At 34.6% G+C, this 17705-nt stretch overlaps 2 protein-coding genes across 3 annotated transcripts in view; one reads left to right on the forward strand and one right to left on the reverse strand.

The window, feature by feature from the left end:
- The window catches only part of LOC136026623 (GTP-binding protein 1-like), a 203890-nt gene that overhangs the window by 79076 nt on the left and 107109 nt on the right, over positions 1-17705 (forward strand). The window lies entirely within an intron of this gene.
- LOC136026621 (integrator complex subunit 11-like) overlaps positions 1-17705 on the reverse strand; it is a 144163-nt gene that overhangs the window by 31499 nt on the left and 94959 nt on the right. The window lies entirely within an intron of this gene.

Raw genomic sequence — 17705 nt, forward strand, 5'->3', positions numbered from 1 at the left:
TAGTTCATAGGGACGGAGTACAAGATAGAGAAAATTAAAATAAATACATAACTATATTTATCAAAACAATTTATGAAGAGCACTTACTATACACAAACAACTATTGTATACTTTCAACTTTATGCATCCCCTTTTAAGAAGGGAATGCCATGAAGGAAAAGTGATATTGTGGTTATGTTTGAAAAACAGTTTCGACAGACCTATTTTGGGCCCGCCATTTTATATTTGTGGATTAATGCTAAACTTAAAAAATGTAGCTAGGACTTTTTTATATATAGAGTGAACCTGATAAAAGTAGGAAAGGTGATCTTGCTTGTCCAAAAACCCCAATGCCAGGGTTTACTGAATCTACATGCTTACTAATGGCAAAGTAATAATAATCATAAAATGACTAAAATAATTCATTCTTTCAAATATATTGACCATCGGGTAAAGAATAATTTCAATTGAAAATATATTGCGTATTCATTGAAGAGGCAATGCTACTAATTGTTTTGGGGAGTTAAATGAGGGTTGCACAACTTATATTAATGACCTTTTCCGTTTCTTTTTGTGCTGGATTTCTTCATTCAATTTAGTCTGTTTGGTTTAAGATTGTTAGCTTAGAGGATTCGACTTATGCCCGCTCTGATCTCTAAAATTGTGTCTTTTCTTTCGCAAAAATGCATTGTTTTCATGCATTGAATTTTTAAATCAAATAACAGTGTATACAGTACTTTTGCGTTGACGATAGCTTCTGGTCTATGGATGAGCATCCTAATCCCAAAAAACCTTTGGGCGTTTTCATGAGTATCAAGCCTAGAGGAAACTTTTAAGAACCTAATAAAATTATTGAAGAAGAACTTTTATCGTACTTCAAAAGAACTATGCAGCAAGGTCGTGGAAATATGGCATATATTTTATGACATTTTACAAAATGTTGAAGATTAGCAAAAAAAAAATCTATAAAACGTCTTTTAAACCGCCGATTGTTGAAAAGACGTTATACTTTTGACTGTGGGGGAGACCTGTACTTAACGCTTTCGGTCTCTAAAACTCGTGAAAATGTGGTTATAATAGATTTTGAGTTGATTGTAAATTGAAAGTAACTCTAGAACAAAAGAGGTTATAGCATTAAGCGTTAATAATTTATAGCATAAGTGCAACAGCATTTTTCATAATCTTGCTCTTTCAGAAACAAGTTCTTTCTGCTGTTGTAATTGAAAATACTCTTTAAAACAAATTTTTTGCCGATTCGAGATATAAGGCTCAACCCCTTTTCATAGATTGTTGGCAACAGTAGTATTTTCTTAGTAATGACTTTAGTGCAATCAGGCTGTCTAAAAATAGGAATTGACTATCACTTTTGAGGTGTTTCTTTACCTACCGTAACGGTGATGCTAGTAAGAATGGTGGGTACTCAGAAGAATATCCATTGACACTCACAAATCTGTAATTGTGTAATGTCAATATCCATTGACATTACACAAGCTTTGTGTAAAATTTGCAGACAAGCATAATTGAGATGAATGGCATTGTGTACATAGAAGGTATAATTTCACCATGCTTTCTTGCCCAGAAGGAACAAACCCATTCGAGAATATCTACCGCGTGAATGGATGGTGAAAATATATTTTTGAGGAGATGGGATTAATCAATATTCTTTATAGCTTTACCTCCAAAGATGAAACCGGGGTGTTGCACGATCTTTGACTGACTAACTGATTTTTTTGTGTGTTCTCTCTGTCTTTGATTTTTGGAAACTGAACCTCTTGGCAATAGATAACTTTTCTGTCTCCACAAGATATACCTGTGGGTACCGGGAAACCTAGGTTGTGTCTCCATTTCTAAGGACATTTGTCAGTATCAGTAAAAAAGTATAGAGAATTCTTTACCTCAAAACAGCGTCGATCTGAAAACACTGTCATTTACTCCAATCTGTTTTAATGTATTGCACCTTGCATACGGTAAAGCCCTGCTTGTCCATAAATGCGGTCATGATAAAAGTTGAAAAAATCAAAAAGAAAGTGTTCTCCACTAATATTTAATATTTGCACCATAATGCATTTTCAAACAGTTCGTGGTAACGAACTGTAGTAAGGAGCGACCCGGCTCAATAGTAACCAAAACTCTAAAAAATGGAATTTTGATACCAATACCTACATCAAAAGAATCGCATTTTAATGCTGATTTTAAATATATAAGTTTCATCAAGTTTAGTCTTACCCATCAAAAGTTACGAGCCTGAGAAATTTTGCGTTATTTTAGAAAATAGGGGGAAACGTCCCCTAGAAGTCATAGAATCTTAACGAAAATCACACCATCAGATTCAGCGTATCAGAGAACCCTACTGTAGGGGTTTCAAGCTCCTATCTACAAAAATGTGGAACTTTGTATTTTTTGGCAGAAGGCAGATCACGGATGCGTGTTTATTTTTTTTTTTGTTTTTTTTTTCCCAGGGGTGATCGTATCGACCCAGTTGTCCTAGAATGTTGCAAGAGGGCTCATTCTAACGTAAATGAAAAGTTCTAGTGCCCTTTTTAAGTGACCAAAAAAATTGGAGGGCCCCTAGTCCCCCTCCCACGCTAATTATTTAGAATCTTATATTAATTTAGAATTATATTATTATATTATTATATTATATACTATATATTATATAATATTATTATATATTATATTATTATATTATTATATTATTTAGAATATTATTTAGAAGTCATAGAATCTTAACGAAAATCACACCATCAGATTCAGCGTATCAGAGAACCCTACTGTAGGGGTTTCAAGCTCCTATCTACAAAAATGTAGAATTTTGTATTTTTTGCCAGAAGGCAGATCACGGATGCGTGTTTATTGTTTTTTTGTTTTTTTTTCCCAGGGGTGATCGTATCGACCCAGTTGTCCTAGAATGTTGCAAGAGGGATACCTCTAGAATGTTACAATACCTCCTTGTAGCCATTGCAAAAAATTATGGAGAAGGACAAACAAAAGATTTCACGACATGCTTGGAGCCAACTTCTTTAGCTCTACTTACATCATCATACGTACAAAGTGATATTTTTTTTTTTTTTATGCTTTTTTTTCTTTGTTGTGCTTCATCATTTTCATTAAGTGTAAAGAAAGGTTTTAAATAAATAATAATAACAGCATATTAAAGTGAATGTAGACAAAGAGAAAACAGGATGGAAACATTTGGCAGAAATTAAAGCAACCAAAAGAAGAAAATTAAAATATATAAATTGGCAAAATACATTATTTTTTTAGACGAGAGAACTTTCTTTAGAAGTTCTAGCAAAAACTTCTAAAGGGGCTCATTGGATTGGAAATTTCAAGTTTTACTGCCCTGTTTTAATAGTCAAAAGTGATTGGATGGTCAAACAGCCCCCCCCATGCCTATGATTTCCCTAAGCATATTCAATCCAAACGTTGAGACAGTCATTTAGCTTAGCAAAGTTGAATCATCTGGAAATTGTTTCTTTGAGGATGGCAACCCCCTCTACAGCTCTCAGAGCAAGTAGGCCTATTGAAAGTTATGCCCTGGGTGCATATAGTTTTTATATATTAAAAGTTGAAAAAATCAAAAAGAAAGTGTTCTCCACTAATATTTAATATTTGCACCATAATGCATTTTCAAACAGTTCGTGGTAACGAACTGTAGTAAGGAGCGACCCGGCTCAATAGTAACCAAAACTCTAAAAAATGGAATTTTGATACCAATACCTACATCAAAAGAATCGCATTTTAATGCTGATTTTAAATATATAAGTTTCATCAAGTTTAGTCTTACCCATCAAAAGTTACGAGCCTGAGAAATTTTGCGTTATTTTAGAAAATAGGGGGAAACGTCCCCTAGAAGTCATAGAATCTTAACGAAAATCACACCATCAGATTCAGCGTATCAGAGAACCCTACTGTAGGGGTTTCAAGCTCCTATCTACAAAAATGTGGAACTTTGTATTTTTTGGCAGAAGGCAGATCACGGATGCGTGTTTATTGTTTTTTTTGTTTTTTTTTTCCCAGGGGTGATCGTATCGACCCAGTTGTCCTAGAATGTTGCAAGAGGGATACCTCTAGAATGTTACAATACCTCCTTGTAGCCATTGCAAAAAATTATGGAGAAGGACAAACAAAAGATTTCACGACATGCTTGGAGCCAACTTCTTTAGCTCTACTTACATCATCATACGTACAAAGTGATATTTTATTTTTTTTTTATGCTTTTTTTTCTTTGTTGTGCTTCATCATTTTCATTAAGTGTAAAGAAAGGTTTTAAATAAATAATAATAACAGAATATTAAAGTAAATATTAAAGCATATTAAAGCAAAATACATTATTTTTTTAGACGAGAGAACTTTCTTTAGAAGTTGTAGCAAAAACTTCTAAAGGGGCTCATTGGATTGGAAATTTCAAGTTTTACTGCCCTGTTTTAATAGTCAAAAGTGATTGGATGGTCAAACAGCCCCCCCCCCCCATGCCTATGATTTCCCTAAGCATATTCAATCCAAACGTTGAGACAGTCATTTAGCTTAGCAAAGTTGAATCATCTGGAAATTGTTTCTTTGAGGATGGCAACCCCCTCTACAGCTCTCAGAGCAAGTAGGCCTATTGAAAGTTATGCCCTGGGTGCATATAGTTTTTATATATTAAAAGTTGAAAAAATCAAAAAGAAAGTGTTCTCCACTAATATTTAATATTTGCACCATAATGCATTTTCAAACAGTTCGTGGTAACGAACTGTAGTAAGGAGCGACCCGGCTCAATAGTAACCAAAACTCTAAAAAATGGAATTTTGATACCAATACCTACATCAAAAGAATCGCATTTTAATGCTGATTTTAAATATATAAGTTTCATCAAGTTTAGTCTTACCCATCAAAAGTTACGAGCCTGAGAAATTTTGCGTTATTTTAGAAAATAGGGGGAAACGTCCCCTAGAAGTCATAGAATCTTAACGAAAATCACACCATCAGATTCAGCGTATCAGAGAACCCTACTGTAGGGGTTTCAAGCTCCTATCTACAAAAATGTGGAACTTTGTATTTTTTGGCAGAAGGCAGATCACGGATGCGTGTTTATTGTTTTTTTTGTTGTTTTTTTTCCCAGGGGTGATCGTATCGACCCAGTTGTCCTAGAATGTTGCAAGAGGGATACCTCTAGAATGTTACAATACCTCCTTGTAGCCATTGCAAAAAATTATGGAGAAGGACAAACAAAAGATTTCACGACATGCTTGGAGCCAACTTCTTTAGCTCTACTTACATCATCATACGTACAAAGTGATATTTTATTTTTTTTTTTTATGCTTTTTTTTCTTTGTTGTGCTTCATCATTTTCATTAAGTGTAAAGAAAGGTTTTAAATAAATAATAATAACAGCATATTAAAGTAAATATTAAAGCATATTAAAGCAAAATACATTATTTTTTTAGACGAGAGAACTTTCTTTAGAAGTTGTAGCAAAAACTTCTAAAGGGGCTCATTGGATTGGAAATTTCAAGTTTTACTGCCCTGTTTTAATAGTCAAAAGTGATTGGATGGTCAAACAGCCCCCCCCATGCCTATGATTTCCCTAAGCATATTCAATCCAAACGTTGAGACAGTCATTTAGCTTAGCAAAGTTGAATCATCTGGAAATTGTTTCTTTGAGGATGGCAACCCCCTCTACAGCTCTCAGAGCAAGTAGGCCTATTGAAAGTTATGCCCTGGGTGCATATAGTTTTTATATATTAAAAGTTGAAAAAATCAAAAAGAAAGTGTTCTCCACTAATATTTAATATTTGCACCATAATGCATTTTCAAACAGTTCGTGGTAACGAACTGTAATAAGGAGCGACCCGGCTCAATAGTAACCAAAACTCTAAAAAATGGAATTTTGATACCAATACCTACATCAAAAGAATCGCATTTTAATGCTGATTTTAAATATATAAGTTTCATCAAGTTTAGTCTTACCCATCAAAAGTTACGAGCCTGAGAAATTTTGCGTTATTTTAGAAAATAAGGGGAAACGTCCCCTAGAAGTCATAGAATCTTAACGAAAATCACACCATCAGATTCAGCGTATCAGAGAACCCTACTGTAGGGGTTTCAAGCTCCTATCTACAAAAATGTGGAATTTTGTATTTTTTGCCAGAAGGCAGATCACGGATGCGTGTTGATTGTTTTTTTTTTGATTTTTTTTTCCCAGGGGTGATCGTATCGACCCAGTTGTCCTAGAATGTTGCAAGAGGGCTCATTCTAACGTAAATGAAAAGTACTAGTGCCCTTTTTAAGTGACCCAAAAAATTGGAGGGCACCTAGGCCCCCTCCCACGCTAATTATTTTACCAAAGTCAACGGATCAAAATTCTGAGATAGCCATTTTATTCAGCGTAGTCGAAAAACCTTATAACTATGCCTTTGGGGACGACTTACTCTCCCACAGTCCCCATGGGAGGGGCAACAAGTTACAAACTTTGACCAATGCTTACATATAGTAATGGTTATTGGGAAATGTACAGGCTTTTTCAGGAGGATTTTTTTGGTTGGGGGAGGGGTTGAGAAGAGGGGGATATGCTGGGGGAACTTTCCATCGATAATTCGTCATGGGGGAAAAAATCTCCATGAAGGGAGCACAAGATTTACTAGCATTATTTAAAAACACAATGAAAAAATAAATATGAAAAAGTTCTTTCAGCTGGAAGTAAGGAACAGCATTCAAACTTAAAACAAACAGAAACTATTACCCATTTGAGGGGCTCACCTCCTCCTAATACCTCGCTCTTTACGTTTAAGTATTTTTAGTAATTTCAACTATTTATTCTACGGCTTTTGTGATTCTGGGGTCATTCTTAATGAATTGGGACAAAATTTAAGCTTTAGTGTAAAGAGCGAGGATCTGACAAGGGGGCGAACCCCCTCATATATGTAATAAAAATATGAGAATTCAAAAGTTCTTTACGTAAGCTAATTTATAAGTTACGTAAATCTTTTACTAATAAAAATTCGTAAGAAATTAAAAGTTCTAGTTGCCTTTTTGATTAACCAAAAAATCGGAGGGCAACTAGGCTTCCTCCCCCGCTCTTTTTTTCTCAAAATCATTCGATCAAAACTATGAGAAAGCCATTTAGCCAAAAAAAAAAAATGCAAATTTCGTTTTAATTATTCCTCTGCGGCGAGCCAAAATCAAAACAGGCATTGATTCAAAAACGTTCAGAAATTAAATAAAAAAAAAAAAATGTTTTTTTTAACTGAAAGTAAAGAGCGACATTAAAACTTAAAACAAACAGAAATTACTTCATATATGAAAGAGGTTGCCTCCTCATCAACGCCCCGCTCTTTACGCTAAAGTTTTTTACTGTTTTAAAAAGAAGAATTGAGAGACAGAGTCAAACTTTAGCGTAAAGAGCGGGGCGTTGATGAGGAGGCAACCTCTTTCATATACGAAGTAATTTCTGTTCGTTTTAAGTTTTAATGTCGCTCCTTACTTTCAGTTAAAAAAACTTGTTTTTTTTTTATTTAATTTCTAAATTACATAAGCCGATTTTTTTTTCTGTTGAAAAGATTATTACCTGCCCTTTAAATAAAAATGGTTAATGGCCTCTTTTGAATCATATTATTGTAAACAGGAAGTTTTGCATAAAAAGTAAAAAGTTCAAACAAAACTAGAACCAAAAAGTAAAATCCAAAAGATTTTGCATAAACTCTTAGTTTGAGCAAAATAATTTTGATAAATCAAGCAGAAATCAATAAGAGAAGGAAATTTAAAATGAAGAAAAATGAAAAGAGTGAATGAAAGCAAGCTTAGAATGAACGTAAGTTGCCGTAAGTAAGGGTGGTGATGTCTAGTGCGGGCTAATCAACAAAAAACTTCAAAAATCCTCAGAAAATCGGTAATTTAAGGCATTACTTAAAGTTTATTTTAGCTCTTTGGACGCAAGTTTCGAGTAGGGACTATAAGAATGATTGATAAAACCCAGCAGATTTTATGTTTTATTTTGACACAATCTTCCTATATTAGCTGTATTACAAAACAAAATTGAGTCTTCGTCAGTATGGATATATTCACTGTCTGTGTCAACTAGAATTTCCCTGTGGACATTGAGATTGGCAAAGCCATTTAGCCTACTTTCAGACGTCACGTTTCTTAGGTATGTCTTGATTGTCCGAAGTGTAAAAGGAGCGCTCTGTTGTGCTGGTCGATACAGGTATAGTGATTAAAATATTAAGTAAGATATGGATGTTGGGAGGGATTGCTTTGCCACAAATATTTAGAAAATCAGTTGCATTGACATGGTGTGCCTTGTTCCATTAGAGAAATTTTTTCCAAATTTTTCTTTCCGCCATCAAACGTTTAAGGTGTTGTTTTCCAAATCTTGTTCATAAATTTCGATCAACTTCAAAAATGGCTCTTTCATCTCTTTACTTCCTTCAATATGCTAAGCTACAAGAATACAAAATAATAATGTTTTACTTAAATCTTTATTTAAATAAAGAAAAAATTAAATGTCTCGAATTTATTTTCTTTTTTGTTGACTCGGGATGCTATTTCTTCGCTGAGGAGTAGAAGCTCTACAACGAGCAGAAGATCTTGAATGAGCAGTCAATTCGTTTAGCATTGGATGAGAAAAAAAATATATTAGTCCAAAAATTTTAAGGGCTCTATTTCTTTTAAAATATGGAAAAGAAGAAGAAAAAAAGAAGCCATAAACAACAATTTTACGGAAAATGAGACGAATTTAAGGTTGAAAGCCCTTTATTTTTATTTTAACTCTAAAATTACAAGAAGTCATGTCTGTTGCAAAGCCTTTTTCTGTGAAAATTAAAGCGATCACACAAAAAGACAGCAACAGTATACAGACTTACACAGTTAGTTGCGAAATTTACTGCTCAGCTCTTTAATTTCTTAACCTAGAAAAGAAAAAAGACGTTAATCGATTGGAGATAAAAGACATGGAAAGAAGTGATAAAATAAATGAATAAATAAAGAACAGATGAGTACTTCAAAGGAGTTGAAGTGAATGCGTCATCAGGTTAAAATCTAGATTTTACCCACGCACAAGGAAAGTAAAAGAGTTCAAAATAGGGATGAAACCTTTTTATTGAACTACTCAAAATAGGATGAAACCTATTTTGAACTGTTTTACTTTCGTCATGGAAAGGCAGTGTGGTCTTCGAAAATATCCACATACAAGGAAGGCTCCAACAGCCACTGGTCATCTTTAGGCAATCTTTTCTATTAGCTATTTCTATCTATTCTATTCTATTAGCTCTTTCTATCTAATCTATTCTGTTAGCTATTTCTATTATGCTGTATAAAGACTTAAGCATCAAGATTCGAACCTTATTACATTTGTTCTTTTTCTTTGACAGGATTTGGAAAGTCATATATGTCTATTTCCTTATAAATTATCTTAACCACCTTCCCACAAAGGAACGTAAGAGCATGTTAAAAATTACATTTGAACGTACTTGCAAGTAATACATGCATTTAGTGTTCTGGTTCAAGTTATTTCAGGTTGATATATTGATATGTATAAATAGTTACAAATATCTGGTAGAGAGTCAAGCTTTTTTATTACTTCTCAGAAAAGAAAAGAATAAAGATAGAGAAAAGTGACAGTTTTTGAAAGGAGACAAGAATGTCAATCGCAGAGTAGGTCATCCTTTGACGGAGCCAAGGGTCCCTGAAATTCCCCTTTAAGCCACGTAGGGAAATGGTAAATGTTAGGTTCGAGTGTTTTGTAAGCAATACACACTTCATATTCATTTTAGTACTCTTTACAAGGAACTTTTGATTTCCAATTGAATGAGCCCCCACCAAAGTGTATATGACCACCTTTCCAATGAAAACCTTGTAAAGTATTTTAACAATGGTTAACTTGCATAGTTTACAGCCCTTGCCATGGGAACTTTGCACTATTTTGAACAAAATGGTAATGCATTTTTGTCCCTGGTCAGTTTTAGTCTTACGAGGGTCAAGAAAATCCTGTACAAAAGAATTATGGGCACACACCCCCCCCCCTCTCTCCAAAAGTGGGTCCGAAAAAGGATCAATTTGTCTCTTGCGATCAGCTCAAAACTTATGTTGGTAAGTCATTAGACTAAAGAGACTTAAACTCACAAGAGAAATTACAAACTTATTTTTAAAAATTAAGAGAATTCAGAAATGAAAAAAAAATTTAGTTCCCCCAAGACAGAAATGACAAATGGTACCAAAACTTTTTCCAGACCATTTCTGCTGGAGAGGTGGTCTTAAAAATTTAGGAAAAGCCTCATTTATGAGGCATTTCGAACAAAATACTCGAAGATCCAACATATATTTCCTCTCTAGGGATTAAAAAAAGTTCTTGAGACGTAAAGGGAGCCCACAGACAGTTAAACTCTTTAATATGCTTGTTGTACACTGGTAATCCCCGCAGCCATTGACTTAATAAACTGAAACAAGAGCTAAGAGATCATATGGTATGAGCTCTAACAAAATTCTATGAATCAATAGATTGATTTAAAAAGGAAAATAAGAGGCTTAATGCCGGTCAGGATTTAATATAAGAGCTCTGAGTCACGATGTCCTTCTAAATATCAAAATTCATTAAGATCCGATCACCCACTCGTAAGTTATAAATATCTATTTTTTCTAATTTTTCCTCTCCCTTTAGCCCCCCCCCCCAGATGGTCGAACCTGGGGAAATAACTTTATCAAGTCAAATTGTGCAGCTCCCTGACACGCCTACCAATTTTCATCGTCCTAGCACGTCCAGAAGCACCAAACTCGCCAAATCACTGAATCCCTTCCCCCAACTCCCCCAAAGAGAGCGAATCTAGTACAATTCTGTCAATCAAGTATCAAGGACATTTGTTTATTCTATCCACCAAGCTTCATCCCGATTCCTCAACTCCAAGTGTTTTTCCAAGATTTCCCCCTCCCACTCCCCCCAATGTCAAAAGATCTGGTTGGGATTTGAAATAAGAGCTCTGAGACATGAATTCCTTCTAAAAATCAAATTTCATTAAGATTCAATCATCTATTCGTAAGATAAAAATACCCAAATTTTCACGTTTTCCAAGAATTCCGGTTTCCCCGTCCAACTCCCCCCAATGTCACAGGATCTGGTCGGAATTTAAAATTAGAACTTTAAAGCACAAGATCCTTCTAAATATCAAATTTCATTAAGATCTGGTCACCCTTTCGTAAGTTACAAATACCTCAATTTTCAAAATTACCCCTCCCCCATTCCACCAAAGAGAGCAGATCCGGTCCGGTTATGTCAGTCACGTATCTTAGACAGGTTTCCATTCTTCCCATCCAGTTTCATCCTGATCTAACGGCTTTAAGTATTTTTTAAAATTTTCGGTCCCCCCAACTGCCTCCCCCAATTACGCTTGATCCGGTTGAGATTTAAAATAAGAGATCTGAGTTACGAGGTTCTTCTAAATTGGAAATTTCATGAAGATCCGATAACTCCTTCGTAAGTTAAAAATACGCCATTTATTCTTATTTTTCAGAATTAACCCCCCCCCCCCCCGATAGAGCGAATCCGTTCCAATTATGTAAATCACGTATGTAAGACTTCTGCTTATTTTTCCCACCAAGTTTCATGCGTTTTCCATGATTTTAGGTTCCCCCACCCCAAACTTCCCCCAACGTCACCAGATCTGGTCAGGATTTAAAATAAGAGCTTTGAGACACGATATCCTGCTAAATATAAAATTTCATTGAGATCCAATCACCCGTTCGTAAGTTAAAAATACGTCATTTTTTTCTAATTTTTCAGAATTAACCCCTCCCCCAACTACACCAAAGAGAGCGGATCTGTTCCGGTTATGTCAATCATGTATCTAGGACTCGTGATTATTTTTCCCACCAAGTTTCATCCCGATCCCTCCACTCTAAGCGTTTTCCAAGTTTTAGGTTTCCCCCTCCCAACTCCCCCCCCCCCAATGCCACCAGATCCAGTCGGGCTTAAAATAAGAGCTCTGTCCCACAATATCCTTCTAAATATCGAATTTCATTGAGATCCGATCACCCGTTCGTAAGTTAAAAATACCTCATTTTTTCTAATTTTTCAGAAATACGCCCCCCCAACTACCCCAAAGAGAGCGGATCCGTTCCGATTATGTCAATCATATATCTGGGACTTGTGCTTATTTTTCCCATCGGAAGTTTCATCCCGATCCCTCCACCTCCACTTTAAGTGTTTTCCAAGATTTTCCCCTCCAACTCCCCAGAACGTCATCAGATCCGGTCGGGATTTGAAATAAGAGCTCTGAGACACAATATCATTCCAAACATCAAATTTCATTAAGATCCCATCACCCGCTCATAAGTTAAAAATACTTTATTTTTTCTATTTTTTTCCGAATTGACCGGCCTGTTAATGCGAACTACAATAAATAAAACAATTTTGAAATCAGGTTTTTTACATAAAGAACGTCGACTTTCTAGACTCCATGTTCAACATCCCTGCATCCCTGTAATAGCACCCTCTTCAGCTAACGCTTTTCTGGGGTCCCAAGAGGGTTTTATTATTCAAGAGATTTTGATTGGCAAGAAAAAGAAAGAAGATTGCAATGGCCCAAAAATTAAGAAAAGACAACTGCAATTTAGGCTACTATTTTTCAGAATCCTCATTTTTTTCTTATTTCATAACACAAACGTGCTAAAACAAAAAAAAAAGCTACTTAACTTTACATTATTATCAATTCAAATAATAAGGTGCGTTTTTTGCAAATGAAAAGTTTTAAGTACTCTTTCTTTCATTCACTTCAAATGCTTAGAATTTTTTAAAGCTTATTCTAGGTCTTGTGTTAGAAGGGTCTAGAAGAATCTAGGTGTGTGAAGGGCGGCTTCAGGGTTAAGCCTCCTCCCGAATATCCCTAAATTTCCTTACTTTCAGTGCAACTTTTATTCAAATTACGAAATAAAATGTGTTTTTTTTTCATCCTTCCCAGAAAATTTATTTTTCATTATCACAATCTGCGACCCAAAAAAAAAGATCCAGGGTACGTGCCTGATTGGTACTGTTACGTACCAATGTTACGTACCGCACGGTACATACAATGATCGATACGGTACCGTTGGTATTGGTGCGGTACCTGATTTCTTTTATCTCTAGAAAACATACTGTAGTATGTAATTAAGCGTATTTAATTATCGTTCAATTGATTATAAGATGTCTATAGAGATGCTCGAAATATGGAAAGATGATGTTCCATAGAATGGTATACATCAAACTTTTAATTTTAAACTCTGTATCCTGAGAAATAGTGGTTTTAATATGATATGATTTCATTTGAAATAGAATCATGCAATTGTTGAAGAATTTTAATTTTTTCAACCTAATTAAGAAGTTCTTTTTGAAACCCAAAAATTCTTACCAAGAAAAACATGTATTTTCATTTAGATTTGAGGTATACAATATAAGGATTTACGATAGAAATATATACATTTAATGTGCATTTGTAATATATTAGGATTTATAACAGAAATACACATATTTCATGTGTATTTGTAACATGTGCCCCTCACCTAGACTTTGACAATGCCTACCTCTTCGGGTATTGTCATTGAAAACTGACTTTTTTTAAATTATAACAGAAAAATTTTAAAAAAGATTATTGTTTACCCCCCCCCGCTGGATCTTCAAAAATATATCCCCCCAACCGCTAACTTTTTTTTTATTGACATCACTAAATATGCATGTGTCAACTGTTCAAACATTTTTCTAGGCTAATGGTTTTTAATATACTGGCATTTACCACAACAATTTATATATAAAATAGCATCCAAGAAAATCACTAGCTGATGATATTAAAGAGATGAAATAAAAATAAAAATAGCATATCTTTTATTGTATATTGATACGTTTAGTATAAACATATAAGAATAACTGATTTTCATTTTTTTTTTCATTAGCGTATCTACTATCTATCAAGTTAATAAAATTTAAAATCTGCAAATTTTTTTCGCCACCGTATCTCCACTCAGCAGTAATGCCAAATCAGGCTGTATTCCACAATTTGCTGTAGTAAAATTCTGATTTTACTAAATTTCTAGTGCTAGCGTGTATCAAACAGTTCGTGGTAACGAACTGTAGTAAGGAGCGATCCGGCTCAATAGTAACCAAAACTCTAAAAAATTGAATTTTGATATCAATAGCTACATCAAAAGAATCGCATTTTAATGCTGATTTTAAATATATAAGTTTCATCAAGTTTAGTCTTACCCATCAAAAGTTACGAGCCTGAGAAAATTTGCCTTACTTAGGAAAATAGGGGGAAACGCCCCCTAAAAGTCGTAGGATCTTAACGAAAATGACACCATCAGATTCAGCGTATCAGAGAACCCTACTGTAGAAGTTTCAAGCTCCTATCTACAAAAATGTGGAATTTTGAATTTTTTGCCAGAAGACAAATCACGGGTGCGTGTTTATTTGTTTGTTTTTTTTTTTATTTTTTTTTTGTTTTTTTTTTTTTCCCAGGGGTCATCGTATCGACCACGTGGTCCTAGAATGTCGCAAGAGGGCTCATTCTAACGGAAATGAAAAGTTCTAGTGCCCTTTTTAAGTGACCAAAAAAATTGGAGGGCACCTAGGCCCCCTCCCACGCTCATTTTTTCTCCAAAGTCAACAGATCAAAATTTTGAGATAGCCATTTTGTTCCGCATAGTCAAACACCATAATAACTATGTCTTTGGGAATGACTTACTCCCCCAAAGTCCCTGGGGGTGGGGCTGCAACTTACAAACTTCGACCAGTGTTTACATATAATAATGGTTATTGGGAAGTGTACATTCGGTTTCAGGGGATTTTTTTTTTGGTTTTGGGGGTGGGGTTGAGGGGAGGGGGCTATGTGGGAGGATCTTTCCATGGAGAAATGTGTCATGGGGGAACAGAAATTCAATGAAAAGGGCGCAGGATTTTCTAAAATTACTATAAAAAAACAATGAAAAAATAAACATGGAAAATTTTTTTTTCAATTGAAAGTAAAGAGTAGCATTGAAACTTAAAACGAACAGAGATTATTACGCATGTGAGGGGTTCTAAAAATACTTTAGCATAAAGAGCGAGGTATTTAGGAGGAGATAAATACCTCGCTCTTTATGCTATAGTATTTTTAGTAATTTCAACTATTCATTCTACGGCCTTTCTGATTCAGGGGTCATTCTTAAAGAATTGGGACAAAACTTGCGATTTAGTGTAAAGAACGAGGTATTAACGAGGGTACAAACCCTTTCATATACATAATAAAAATTAAAGAATATAAAAGTTTGTTACGTAAGATAATTCTTAAGTTACGTATATTTTTTACTAATAGAAAAATTCGTTAAAAATAAAAATTTATAGTTGCCTTTTTATGTAACCGAAAAATTGCATGGCAACTAGGCCTCCTTTCCCATCCCTTATTTCTCAAAATCGTCTGCTCAAAACTAAGAGAAAGCCATTTAGCCAAAAAAGGAATTAATATGCAAATTTCATTTTAATAATTTATGTGTGGAGAGCCAAAATCAAACATGCATTAATTCAAAAACGTTCAGAAATTACATAAAAAAAACTAGTTTTTTTAACTGAAAGTAAGGAACGACATTAAAACTTAAAACGAACAGAAATTACTCCGTATATGAAATGGGTTGTCCCCTCCTCAATCCCTCACTCTTTACGCTAAAGTTTGACTCTTTGCCACAATTCTGCTTTTTAATACAAACAAAAGCTTTAGCGTAAAGAGCGAGGGATTGAGGAGGGGACAACCCATTTCATATACGGAGTAATTTCTGTTCGTTTTAAGTTTTAATGTCGTTCCTTACTTTCAGTTAAAAAAACTAGTTTTTTTTATGTAATTTCAAACAATAGGCTGTACAAAAAATTGTAGTTTGACCCCGCTTTCTAGGGCTACATTAAGGAATTCAAGGAAACTATAGGAAACTATCTGAAACACTGTTTCAGATAGAGTTAAAATTAAGATATTTGTTATAGAGTTATGAGTTATATTTGAGAATAGGAACACTATCTGATACTGAAACAAAGAAGGGGAAAATGAACGAGCCACTTACTCAGAGAAAAGGAAGAAAAAAAAATCACTTACTCACAGAGAGAAGAGAAAAAAGGAGAAGAAAGGAAAATATAAATAAAATAAATAAAAAACTGTAGAAAACTAAACTAAATAAACTAATAGATTGAATAGACTAAATTAATTATGTAGATCTGTAGATAAAATAGACTCCAATGAAATAATAAGGAAATATATATGCATGCATACACAAATATACATATATAAAGATAGATAAAATAATTTCTAAGAAGCCAATGAATTTTTAATAATTTTTTTGAACAAACCAAATGAGTGGCACCTTCGAGCTGATTCGGGCAACTTATTCCATACAATATAGCTCGCAATTAAAGGAATAAAGTCTGACCTTACACAAGGAGTAAAAGGAACTTGAATATGATCTTTAGAATTGCGAAGTTTAAAATTATTCTGATCAGAGGTGAAAGATGGCTGAACACGTAGGGGACGTGGGAGGTCACCATGAAGCTGAGAAAAAGTAAAACATGCACACGAAAGAATATGCAGTGACTAGAGATCAAGTAATCGGATAACTCTTGAACGGTTAGTTTCCTTAATGAAGTTTTCTAGCTTTATTATAAACCTTAGAAAGTGATTTTAACAGTGAAGGAAAGGTTGACATCCATACTATTGGACAGTTGGAAACGTAAGATCGGATCAAGGAGTGAAAAACGATTTCCAAAATTGATCCAGGGAAAATATGTTTGAGTTTCCTTAAAATACCGAGACTCCTGCATATCTTCATTTTAATCAAATCAATGTGACGCTTGAAAGACAAGTTTTCATCAACAAGAATGCCCAAAAAACGAACATATCGATCTTTAGATCTGTGAATTATCCCATTTGGCTGATAAATTTCTGATAACTTGGGATAAATCTGAGAAACATGCGAAAATATCAAAAAATTGGATTTTGAATAATTTAGGGTAAGAAAATTTACATCAAGCCATGAAATTACTCTCTCAAACAAGTATTCCAAGTTTAATCGAAGCTCGGATTCACATTTCCCCGAAGTGCCGAGTGTGCTATCATCAGCAAAACAAACAAGGACATTAAAAGATGGCGAACTATAGCTGGCACTATGGGCGAGGGAAGGTTTAGGATGACAGAGTCTACAGCAATGAATAGACTTCTGCTTTTTTACTGCGTAAAAAAGATAATTTATATAAATCAAAAATAGCACTGGCCCTAAAACTGATCCCTGAGGGACGCCAAAATTCACTTGTGATTAACAGAAATTGAATTGTGGATTGACAGAAATTAACCTATCATTCAAATAAGATTGAAACAAAGAAAATGCATTACCCCTAATGCCAAAATGAGACATCTTCAATAGAAGAATTTCATGGGTTAAGGAATCGAATGCCATGCGAATATCCAGGAATATAGCAGCCGGAATTAATCCCGAATCCAATTACTACTATTACTACTACTAACAACTCACTGCAGCACCAAGCCGCCTGAGGCCAACACAGCTACGCACGCTCCTCCTCCAAACTAATCTATTTAAAGCCTCCCTCTTTACACCCTCCCAGGAAGTTCCCATTTCCTTTAAATCCTTATTTATGACATCCTCCCAACCCAGACAAGGACGACCTGCTTTCCGTGTAGCCCCAGACGGTTGGCCAAAAAGGACAATCTTCGGTAATCTGTCATCCTTCATCCGTAGAACGTGGCCTAACCATC

This window comes from Artemia franciscana, chromosome 4 (genome assembly GCF_032884065.1).
Source record: "Artemia franciscana chromosome 4, ASM3288406v1, whole genome shotgun sequence".
In the NCBI taxonomy this organism is placed as follows: domain Eukaryota; kingdom Metazoa; phylum Arthropoda; class Branchiopoda; order Anostraca; family Artemiidae; genus Artemia; species Artemia franciscana.